The sequence below is a fragment of the Myotis myotis genome, unplaced genomic scaffold, assembly GCF_014108235.1.
Source record: "Myotis myotis isolate mMyoMyo1 unplaced genomic scaffold, mMyoMyo1.p scaffold_m19_p_10, whole genome shotgun sequence".
Classification (NCBI taxonomy): domain Eukaryota; kingdom Metazoa; phylum Chordata; class Mammalia; order Chiroptera; family Vespertilionidae; genus Myotis; species Myotis myotis.
The window spans coordinates 54,513,970-54,526,356 of NW_023416314.1; positions in this window are offsets into that span (position 1 = coordinate 54,513,970).

The window sequence follows — 12,387 nt, forward strand, 5'->3', positions numbered from 1 at the left end:
TTGGGAATTCCCTTGTAGAAATCTGCTCTGGCCGAGTGTTTCATGCAGTGTAGGACAAGCCCCGAGCTTTCTGCAGCTTCTCTCCCAAGAGAAACTCTTCTCCTCCCCTCCTCATAAGCCCTTTGTGGCCGAGTCTCTCACCCGCCTTTTAACCTGCTTTGGCATCAGCCGCGCAGAAGCCTTTTGTGATAGCGGATGGCTTCGGCCTCCTTCCAAAGCGGCCACTGGTCAGGACAGCTGCAAGGGAGGGTCTGAGGGCTTCTGTCTAGTGCCCGCTGCGGCCGGATCTGGCCACAGCTCTCCTGGCGGCTGGCGTGGCCTGAATCACAGAACAGCTAGTGTGTTGATTAGAAATGCTGGCAAGAGACTAGTGTCTTTTAGAAAAGAGCTCCCCCCGCCCCCATGCCCCATGCCCCACTCCCCTTTCTTTCCTGGTTCTATGGGAAGAGGCATTGATAATTATTATTGGTGCCTCTTCATGGGGATTCTGCAATATGTCCTCACCTCTCAGACTGTTCGTGGAAGGTGCACCCTTTGCAAAATGTTTTCCTTGGTGCAGAGTTCCCTCCTATCTCCTCCCTCCGCGTCTCCCCCCCCCCCCCCCAAGCTCTGTGACGTCAGTCAGGAGGTGCAGCTCCTCCATCGCACAGTGGCCTTCCGCCCTTGGACGAGCCAGGCTGCTTCTTTTTTCACCTTCCCAGTGGACACTGGTGCCTCACCTGCCACCCTCTGCCTCCGCAGCTCTAATTGAGGGCGAGGGGGTGGGGGGGGGATGTCGATGCCTTTTTGCTTCCCAGACCATTGCTTCCTTGTCTCATATCTGGGCGCCTTATTCCTGGGATGATGATGATGATGATTACACACTCCACATAGGGTGGAAAGTTAATGCAATTCCGGTGCCAGTGCGCTTATTCAAGAACCGGGTCCTCGGTGTGTCTCTGGCCAGGAGAAGTGGGGAGCCCATGAGGCCCCCCCGGCTGCTTGCCCATGGATGCACTCGGAGTTCTGAAAGGCTCGGAGGAAAATCGCTGGCTGCTGCCTGGTTTGGGATCCAGATGGTGGCCAAAGCCGCTCCAACCTGTGCTTTTCTGCAAGAGACACATCTGACTGTTGCACATTTTTTCCTCAGGTACCGGTCTCACTCCATGGAGGAACTTGACAGCCCAGGAGGGGAGCAACCTTTGTGATGAACGCTGGCAGGAGCTGTGAGGGGCGGCTTTGCGAGCAGGGTTTGCGGTGATTTATGGGAGTCAGAGGCTGCCGGAGAGGGATGTGGATGCTATCAGCTCGGTGGATTAAATGCCCATTTACATTGTTATTGACATATAAATTATCGGTGCCAAGGAGACAGTGAGGGAGAGACTTTCTGGGGCAGGAATGTGGCTTGTGCCCAGGGATATGGATTCGTCTTTGCCCAAATCTGTCCTCTGGGCTCTCAGGAAGCCCATCGTGGAACTGAAGTAAAACCCCAAGTCCCGGCTCTCAGGATGCCCGCAGCAGCCGCCCTCAGTGCTAAGGCAGTGATGGCGAGTGAGGCTCCCGCGTGGATCATAAGAAGTGGGGAAGACCTTTGAAGAGGTGGCGTGGATCTCCTCGGGTGGCGGGAGCCGTGTCTGGAGGCGTGCATGCCTCGCCTTTGCCTGGGTCATTTTCTTCCTTTGTGGATTTGGAAGCATCACTGAAAAGGAGAGAGGGCGTTTCGTTACTGGGAAATGGAATCGGTTTCTGAGTCCAGCCAACAGCAGAAGAGAAAGCTGGTGACACATGGCCTGGAAGATCAAAAGAGGGTAAGTGGCAGAACTTTTTTTTTTTTTTTTTTTTGTCGCTTGGCTTGTGGCGCTGGAATTGCTCAGCATGAGTCAGAGAGCCCAGGTGGTTGTCACAATGCTGCTGTGGTTGATTGTGTCTTTCTCTGGTGAGGCAGGCAGAGTGGTGGCTCATGACTTGCCAGGTCCTAGTGCTGGGCTTGACGCCTTGACTCGTTGGTGGGCAAGGGGAGAGAGAAAGAAAGAAGAAAAACATTTGATCTCGGGAGCCAGAAAGGCCATAATTTATAAGCTATGGTTCAGAGAGTAAACGAAAAGAGTTGGTGTTCTCTAAGTCAGATATGAGCTCGTTGGTACTGAAACCCCTTTGGGATTCACACACTCTTAGCACCTTTTGGACATGGTGCTCCTGACTGTGGTGGTTTTGTTTGAGTTATTCTCCATGTGGCCTGCTGGCTCTTGTGTTCGCAGATCAAAAGCATATCCTAGTTTTTGGCCCCATCTGTGAGGATGTCACAGCCTCTTAAAAAGGCCTGTTGAGTGTAGGTCATTTGCTGTCATTGGTTTGAAAGCCATAGTCACCCAGGGCCTGTGTCTACCAGCTAAAGTTCAACTTGTCTTGAAAAGCCAGACACATTTGGGAGTAGCACAGAGTGGCTGGTTGTCTGGGAAGAAAGGTGAAGCTGTGTCTCCTCACTCCAGGGGAATTGCTAGGAGGGGGTACAGTGTGTGTGTGTGTGTGTGTGTGGGGGGGGGGGGTGGTTTGACAAGGGTTAAACACTGCTCCAGCAGGGCCAGAGTCTGTGTTCATGTAAACATACATTTTGATATTTCCTTTGAAATGTTGTGGATGATTGAAAACCTTGTGATGTTCTTTCAAGGTGGGGTGGGGTATCTGCTTTCCTCACAAGCCTCAAAGATCATTTCTTGCTGGTGTGAAATGCATACGGAAGTGAAAACTAGCCTTAAAACTCCTAACAATTTTAGATAGCTGTGTGTGTGTGTGTGTGTGTGTGTGTGTGAGAGAGAGAGAGAGAGAGAGAGAGAGAGAGAGAGAGAGAGGAGAGAAGGATTTGCATGAGGTTTTGAGTTGACTTTCAAAGGTTAAAATAATGGAAACAAAATAGATTTTAAAAGCACGGATACTGACTCCATTCCTAAAACAAATTTTCCACTCCTGAAACCCCTTTCACCACATTGCAGGAGGAATTTCCGTTATCATAGGCACCTACATAAGTGAAATTTGTTCTGTGGTGTTTGATTTATTCAGTGTATAACCTGCTAGACCTGTTTGCTCCTGTTCCTACAGCAGCTTTCTGAGAGAGAGGAGGAAAATCGGTAATTGTGAACAGAACCTGGGATGGACTGCATTTTACTCAGTGTTAGCCAAATTTGGTATGCAGACACTTAGTGGAGGGACATTTGGGACCTCTGACACTGTAGAAAATTTTAATTGGGCTGGTATATCAAGATAATATGCAATTATGACGGCCTCTCCTTGGCTAGGTGTCGATGTCTGCATTACCCATCTGTTCTTGGCTCTGGCTGTGTTGGGTCCACATGTACCATGGAGCCTCTGGAAGTAGAATATAACCCCAAGTGAGGCTCTGCGGCAGCTGGGGTAACATCAATTGGTCATGCTCAGCTGACATTCATTTTAACTTGAACTCTAGCCGTCATGGTGATTATTAAATTTATAATGATATATGTAAGATCCATTTTAATGACTCTCCATGCTTGAGTGAGCTCTCACTTGTGCTGGCAAAATAAGGTTTAATAGAGTATTACATTTCATCTCCTACTGAATTTTCCGGGCAGCAGTTGAAACTTTGCTTAGGAGGAATTAGATTGTTTTCCCTGATAGGCATTGTAATCAAGTTACATATGGCTTGAGCACAGTGTCTGGGCTTCTAGAAATACCACCACTGTAGCAGCTTCTGTTGGCGTCAGCAGCTTCTGTTGGTGTATGCATGTGTGTGTGTTGTGGGTAAACATCCCCCCCATTTGCGTCAAGTGTGAAGCGAAACAAGCCTCCCGGCATGCAGCCTGGAATGTCTTGTCCAGGGAGCTGAAAGGGACTCTACAGTGTTTTGGCTCAGATACCTGGGGGGGCGGGGGGGGGGGGGGGACGCGGGAGGGGGGGCGGGGTTGAAAACTCCTCTTCAGCAGGGATTGGCTGAAAAGCCAACAAAGGCACAATTGAGGCATCTGCCGGGGAGCTGGAAGCCTCCACCAGCATGCTTAAGTTACCAGCCTTCGCGGGCACCAGGTCTTTGTGGCACTGCTGTGTGTGTGTGTGTGTGTGTGTGTGTGTGTGTGTGTGTGTGTGTGTGTGTTTCATTTGTTACTCAAGGAAAATTGAGTAACAAATTTGGACAATGATTGGTCAAATGAAGGACAATTCTGGGATAAGCTGGGGAGACAAAGCAGAGAGAGCGTGGCCAGCTTCAATTTTGCCGTATTTCCTAGTGTCCTGAGCAGAAAGTGCCACTGTCTCTAGGGTTTGGTAGGTGTCCTGCCTCTTGTTGTGGCTTGGCCCTCCTTTGGGATTTTATGTAGAGGGAGAGGCTAGCTGGGGCTCCTCGGGATCTGACCCTTTGTGGGTATTTGCTGTGCTTTCTGCCGTGCAGTGTGCCATGGGCTATAGAACCAGAGAGCTGGTTCCGATGGCAGTTGTGCTGAGTGCTAGCTGTGCAACCTGGGGGAAGCTACTTTACCTCTCTGATCTTTAGATTCTGCATGTTCATCAGAGGACCGCAGTACTTAATTACAGGAATACTGTTACAATGAAATGAAATGAAGTTGGTAAGGCATTTGGCAGTTGGTAATTATTTGGCAATTGGTAATTATTCAAGAAGTGTCTTATATAGTGTGCAATGTGGATTTCTTTCTTTCCTTTTGTTCTTTAGAGGGCTGCATGTGATTTTAAGTTTTTTAAAAATACTCAAGTAATACATACTCATTGTGCATTCAGACATTACAGAGGAATACAGAGTGTAAATTCTTCTAATTCTATCCAGCAGTGACGGCTATTAACAGTTTGGTACATAGCATTCCTGACTATTTCGGGTTTCTGTTTCTTAACACAATGGAATCACATTGTATACATTTTTAAGAATCTTGTTTTTCACTTAATGTAGTGTGGCTATCTGTGTAAGTCATTACATAGATATCTACCTCACGGCTTTTAATGACTGGATAGAGTTCCACTGTAGAATGTGCCAAAAGTATTTCACTGATCCCTATAGAGATATACTTAGGAGGGTATTTCCAGGGTGTTTTTGCACTGTAATTTCTTTTGGTATTAAGCATTCCTTTATTCATCTATTCAACAAGTATTTAGGAAGAGCCTTGGCGTGCCAAGCGCCATTCTTGGAGCTACCTATAAACGGGCCAGACAAGGTTTCTTCTTCCCCAAGGCTTATGACTTGGACCAGTGCTGTGCATACAGCCTTCTGCAATGATGGTGATGTCCTGTTTGTACACTGTGCACATCAGCAGCTGCTGGACACCTCTAGCCACAGAGCACCTGAAAGGTGGCCCGTGTGTCTTATTTTGTTTTAATTAATTTAAACTTACACTGACACATGTGACGTTGGCTATGTGTTGGAGAGTGCTTCTCTGAACAGTAAAGGACAGGCAAGTGACTAGAGCATCTGTTTCCCGACAGTGGTCTATGCTCTAAAGAAATAAGGCATAGTGGTGTACGGGGCCAGGGAGGGGTGCATTTCATATGTGTGATTATTTTAAATTTCCTTTTTAATTGAGGTATAACGTACATCCAGTAAAGTACATGTGTCTGAAATTTACAGCTTAATGGATTTTTATACCTCCTAGACACCTGTGCAGCCACCACACAGATTAAGATATAGATCATTTCTTGCCCCCAAGAGGGTTCATTTTAGCTGCGTGGGCGAGGGTCGGGGTGGGGGGGTGATGCCTCCCTGAGGAAGAGTCTCGTGAGGGGAGACCTCAGTGATGAGAAGCAGTTGGCCATGGCACGGTCAGATGGCTGACTTAAGACGCAAATGTGTCACCCTCAACCCCCAGGAGGTCCGGGTGCCATTCAAAACTTCCCCTGTGGTGACTTATCTTGGTACCACTTATGCACAGTAACTTCCGATGCATCCCTAGCACTTGTCAAATTCAAATTCTGTGCTGAAGTCAGGAACAACCCAGAGAGGCACGGGGCTGCCACTTGCCCTGGAGAGAAATTCAGCGAGGTAAGTATTGTTCCGGGCTGTGAGAACCACTTCACTAGTGCAGATGGGAGAAGTAGAATTTCCCTGGCAGACACCTATTGATCAGTCAGCGGACTGACTTTTGATTGATTTTTTTCTCCTCCTCCTTAGAAGTTTGTCCTTCACAGACAGAGCTTTCCCACAGAGGATGAACTCTGAGAAATAGGAATTGTTCAGGGGTTTTTAGATACTTGACAACTGAGTGGTGACAAAAACGGTTTAGTTTGAATATTCTCCTGGCTGTCAACTTCTCAGCATGAAAGCCTCTTAGAGACAGTTTTGTTTTTTTTTAAATGACTTTGGAGAGGGTGAACTTGGGCTTGGGGTAATTAAAGTTTCCAGGGTTGGCTGAACTGCTCTGGATGGCCAAATCCTGCCCGTCAAAGGGGAATGTATTATTCTTGCCCCATCAGCCTCTCTGCTTCACTTTATTAAGGATATTCCCAGCTTCCCTGTCACAGTGCTTACAGCTCTGAATCATTTGACCATCCTCCCTCCCCACTCAAGCTCACAACCTTTCTGTCTGGTCCCCCGCATATCGCTCCTATGTCACAGAGTATCCAGCAGCTGTCTCTTCTTTCTAGTCTCACTGTTGCCACCTTAGTTTCAGGTCCAGGAATTCTTGCCTGGCTGGCAGCATAACCTTATTTCTGTTCCTCCTTCAGTCCATCCTCCACTCCTGGCCAGTTACTCTTCCCAGAGTCCAGCTGTTAGCATTCTTTTCAGTGATTTCCCACAGCCTCCTCAGAAGACACCCTCCCCAGCCCCTGGTGCTTTATACTCTGCCCAACTTCTAGGATATACTGGGTGAGATCTCAAATTTCATTGGGGTCTTGTCGACCTCAGCATCAAACCCAAAAAAGTCCTGCAATCACCCTAAGCTCTTTCCCCGGTGGTACTGAGTCAGACGTTGTAAGGTGCTTAGTGCTGTGCCTGCTGGCACACAGTAAGTCATCAATAAGTGGGAATTGCTCTGACTGCTATAGTCTCCCATTCTGTCTTACCCAAATCTTTTCCTGCCAAACTCTGATCGCTGTTCCTTAACAACCCTCACATTCCCACCCCACATCTGAGTCTTAGCTTATGCATTGTGTCCACCTGGAAGGCCCTCCCGCCTAGATCGCTCATCCATCTTCTATGAAGAATGGATCTTCCTCATGTTCAATAGATACCTTGTTCAAGTGCAGCCAGGGTAGCAGTTCACCACATTCTCCTTGTGGCCAGATGTTTTCCCACATGTTACAGCCCTGAACCAGGTCGTTGGCTCACTGAAGAAGGAACTGGTCTTGTCCATCTCTTCATCCCCTGGCACACAGTTAGGCACCAATAAATATTGGTTGAATGAGTAAATGTTACTTGTTGCTTTGAGATTCCTATTTCCCTGTAGTCCTGTAGTGGGCTGACCCTCCCTGTAGTGAGTCTGACTATCCAAAAGGACCGGTTTAATATGCTGTCCATTCTTATAGAAAGAAGAGAGAGAAATAAGATTCGAGGAGATGGTTAAGAGCTCTCTGCAGTGATTCGTACATGTGGTTAGGGGAGGTTAAGTGGGGTCTGGTGAGTGGAACAGGAAAAGGGTTCACTGAAGCAATGTTTTGAAGGAAGAAGCAGGAGAATTTATGTCAGTGACTAGATAGTCCCTAGACTGATGGAGAGGGATGCATCTAAGATGTTGCCATGCTGCAGCACATGGAGACCTGCAGCCCTTTGCACATAGCACCTTGAAGTAATGACAGCTCGGAGTGCTTCTCACAGCAGAGGTGCTCTCAGCTGGTTTGCACTAGTGGAGGCAGAGCGGTGGTCATTTCTCTTCAGACAAAGAAGGAAAACAAGACATGTATTTTAAGGTAATTTTCCCAAGCGCACATGACTAGATTTAGTGAATTCCTCAGAAAGGACTAAGAAATAGGCTAAGGGTAAGGGGAGTGACTGGTATATTGAACAACTGCTATGTGCCAGGGGTTGTAATAGGCTCTCCTTTCATTTGAGCTCATTTTGATCTCCCCCAAGAACCTTGATGCAGATAGTAACCCATTTTACAGATGCAAAAGCTGTCATGAAGGGACTTCTCCAAGGTTCCACAACTTATTTTATCTGCAAGGCTCCAGCACTGTAATTTCACCTCGCCATTAGGATTATATCTCTACATTTTTAAAACTGGATTTTACTTTAAAAATAGTTTCTGCAACTTCTTTGCAGGAGTGCACATGCATGTACACACACACACACACACACACACACACACACACACACGCTCACACTCCATAGTGGGACTGGCCTAGGTGACATCAGGTGTTTGTTCATCCAGAAACTATGTCTATGTCATTCATCACATCAGAGCTACAAGCTACCACCCTTCCTAAGGTTGGTCACAGGCTGTGGTGAGGCTGAGTTGCTTTAGAGTAATTGTCCTCTGCCCTAGCAGTCCGAGCTCTGAGGTGCTGACCATGAGGGGCTTTGGGTGGGTGGATGCTCACATAGGTGAGGATGTAGCTTCAGCTCTGGCTCCAGCTCCCTGATGTCTTTTCGGATGAGCTGAACCTCTTACTCTTCAGCCTGGCCTTCTGCTGCCGCTGCCCCTTTGGAGCCAGAGATGGCAGCAGTTACATGTTGATCTTTCTCCTGACAGCTCCCTCCCTGGATGGCCCGCCTGTCTTCCCTGTATGAATGGAGGGGGTGTTAACTAAACGCTCAGGGGATGGACACTGAGGACCTACCACAGCACATTTCACATGTCACTGAAGAAGGATGGAAAGACACTGTAGCCAGAAGCAACTCAATTCATTAGGTCTGGAGGCCCCACTCAGGTATCAGGGGAGAGAGGATAACAAAGGGACCAGACCAATGCCCTGCCTTCATTTAAATGCGGAGAATGTGATACAGTACCAGGTCAGCCCATCATTCATTCATTTATCATTCATTCATTCATTCATCCCACATTTATGTATTGAGTACCTACTTTATGCCAGCCAGCCACAGTATGAGGCACGAAGGCTGTAATAGTGAGTTGAGATACTGTCCCTAATCTCTTGAGACTTCCAGGGTCTTGGAGAAGTCAGTCAATTCAGCCAGCAGTGTCAATGACATTGGGTAAGTGTCTATCTGACTTGCAGAGGTAGGGGGCGGGGAGGGGGCAGTGCTTCCCTGAAGGAGGAGGAACTTGAGCTCTGCCTGTAAGAGTCTGAGTGAGAAGCACACTGGGGATGGTGATGGGGAGACAAAATAATCAGCTCACAGCATGGACTGAATAGTGTTCCCCGACCCCAAATTCATATGTTGAAGCCCTAACCCCCAATGCGACTGTGTATGGAGATAGGGCCTTTAAGGAGGTAATTAAGGTTAAATGAGGTCATAAGGATGGAGTCCTCATTTCATATGACTGGTGTCCTTGTAAGAAGAGGAAGAGACATGGGGGTGGGGTAGGGAGTGGGGCTCTGTGCACAGAGGAAGGGTCATGTGAGAACACAGTGAGAAGGAGGCCATCTGCAAGCCAAGGAGAAAGACCTTAGGAGAAACCAAACCTGCTGACAGCTTGATCTTGGACTTTAAGCCTCCAGAACTGTGCAAAAATAAATTCCTATTGTTTAAGCCCCTCAGTCTGAGGTATTTTGTTGTGGCAACCCTAGCAGACTAATATACCGGTGTTCAGTGACAGCGAGTTGGCTTAAGGTATGTTGCTTGCAGTGACCCAGACTGTAAGCCCCTAGAGGGCAGACACGAGGTCTGTTCTCCAGCTTCCAGAATACTGCCTGGCACCTGGTAGATGATTTGTAATATTTGTTGAGGGAGCAAATGTAAGAGTGAAAAGGATGAGGAAAGGGAATGGAGAGACATGTGAACAGTTGGGATTTTATCCTGCAGGCATTGTGAAAACATTAGTCTTAAGAGTTAGGGAATGACCTGAAAGTGGTGCTATTAGATTTTAGAATAAACTAAGGTAGATAGGGAGGGGTGAGGGTAGTAGTGTAGGTGAGAGGGCCTGCAACCAGAGATCCTAGTTAGGAGGCCACATAAGTGACATGGCTTTCGGTGATAAGTTTCTACTCTGGGGTTAAGACAAAGAGAAGGGAAAATGAGCACAGATACAAGGGAATAGAATTGGAGGAGCAGAATTTGGCCAGCAATGGTTGACTCATGTCCTGTGTGGCTTGAATCCCAGGTGTCTCCAAGGTTCAGAGCCTCTCCCCCGCTCCCATGTCTGGTAATGGTATCTAATAGCCCAGTGGCACTCTAGATCATGACTGTCTGATGCAGCCTGGATGCACCGTGATCTCCTGTACCTGTCATAACAGAGTAGTTGGCATTCTCTCCACTTGGTGAATGAGGTAAGCTAGTCAAGGACAGGCATGTGACCTGCCCAAGGTCACACAGCATGGGTGAAGATCTCGTCTTTTTCTCCTTCAGTATAAGGTCACCCTTCAGGGAATAAGCCTGTATTCCCCAGTCAACAGAAATGAATGCTGATATTTTGTTATTTTTAGCTTAATTTTCAATGGGCAAGAAGAAGGCATTTTTGGATCAGATTTTAATGATGCTGGAAAAGTTAGGTTATTTTTGGTCTTAATGTTGCTAGAAGTTAAACAATAATCCAGACACTTTATAGGTGAAAGATTCATATAAATTGCATGAGGGTAGCTCTGAACATAAGTAAAATGAATTTATTTTGGCCTTCCTGCTCGATCCTCAATTGGCTTTTAGGAAACAAATTACAGAGTCCTCAGCACAAGGGAAGGCTGAGATGTAACAAAAAGTGGGAGGCAGTGCCAACTTCCCAGGTGGCATCCTTTGTAGGTATTGGGGTTGGCATATTTGTTAAAGTCCCTTTACTTACCCGATCCATTTAGACTTCATTTTTTTTTCCTGATGGTGAAACAGTACCATCTTGTCCTTTCTTAAACTATCTAAAGAATGGTCTTTAACAGGAGGGAAGAGAGTGGCAGTGTCACCTAGGTTGTTGGTGTTTGTTAATAGCACAACTTTGGGATTTTAATTTATTTTTCCTTCCTGGCTTCTGTTTCTTCATCTTGAAAATGATGATAATAATGAAGCCTTTGGTGAGGATTATGAGATAAAATGCACTTGAAGTATTTAACACAGTACTTAGCACAGAATTAAGTATTAAGTGATATCTATTATAATGTTTATCATATGTTTTCCTTTCTTCATTTGGCAAAATCCTCTAGGTGGCATCTCTGGGGAATAAAGTAGGGGGCAGGAGGGATGGGTGACTACTGCTAGTTTGAGTTTGTTTCTGATTAACTGAGGGTCATGTAAAATTCTTTGTAGTTTAAACTTTTGTTACTGCGTCTTCCTAAAAGAAAGTCAGCTTTTCTGCTTTAGTGATACAGTTCACGGAAATAACCAAATCTTCTGTTGTGTAGCCATTCTGTAGGAACTACCTTGACCTCATCATTTCCCACATTAAATTACAGTTTGCGGGGCCATTGCATGTAGGAATTAGGCTAAACTTTTTGTGGGATTTCAAAACACCACTGCCCCGTGAGTTGCATTTTTGCTTAAATATGTTTTATGAATGTCATTTATTATACTTTGTGGCATCCCCTAAAACTCCAGCACCAGGAAAAGTAAATATCAGGTAAATTCCAATTAATCCGGTTTCCAAATCTCACCGGAGGTTACTTTGGTCCTCAAGCTTAGATCAGATTCTTCCATGCCTGTGGTTTGAATCAAAATAATGACATCTCTGACTCCCATCCTCAGGGCATTAATTTTTAATCTTCCTTTCTTTGGGATAATGATAAAGAGAGGCTGTGGGGGCTGGGAAGAGACTCAGGAGGAGATGTGGATGGCAGAGCAGGAGTGGATGTTGGTACAGTGCAGTCTCCTCTGAGGAGAGGGAGCAGCTGAAGCCTGGCATCTGCTTTCCCAGTTCACTTGCGGGGAGGAAGCAGAGGCAAGGATTGGGATTGGGATGGGGATGTGGTGGGGGTTGATGGAGCCAGATCATGGTGGGTCCTGATGTGGGAACTGGGGGTCATCTGGGGAATGAAACAGAGCTGTATAACTATGTGTTAGGGAGAGAGGTTGAGAAATGTTTGGGTGTACTGGGATTTCTGAGTTAGTACAGACAAGGTTACTCCATTGTCGGTTTCCCGCATCCACGTTCCCTTGAACCTCTGGGGCACAGTGGGATTTCATGGACAGGAGTCGACATCTTGATTACAACCTGTAAATCATCATCTCTTGTAAAGTTGTCACAGAGGTATCAGTCTGAGCATTGGGCACACGGTGCCTTGATGTTCAGAATTTGGGCTCTTGTTAGCTTCTTAGGTGAGTGAGTGAGGTTCCTTTAGACCCCCCGACTTAACCCCCCAAACACACACCGAAAACGTGGATTATAGAGGAGAGGCTCCCTCGGA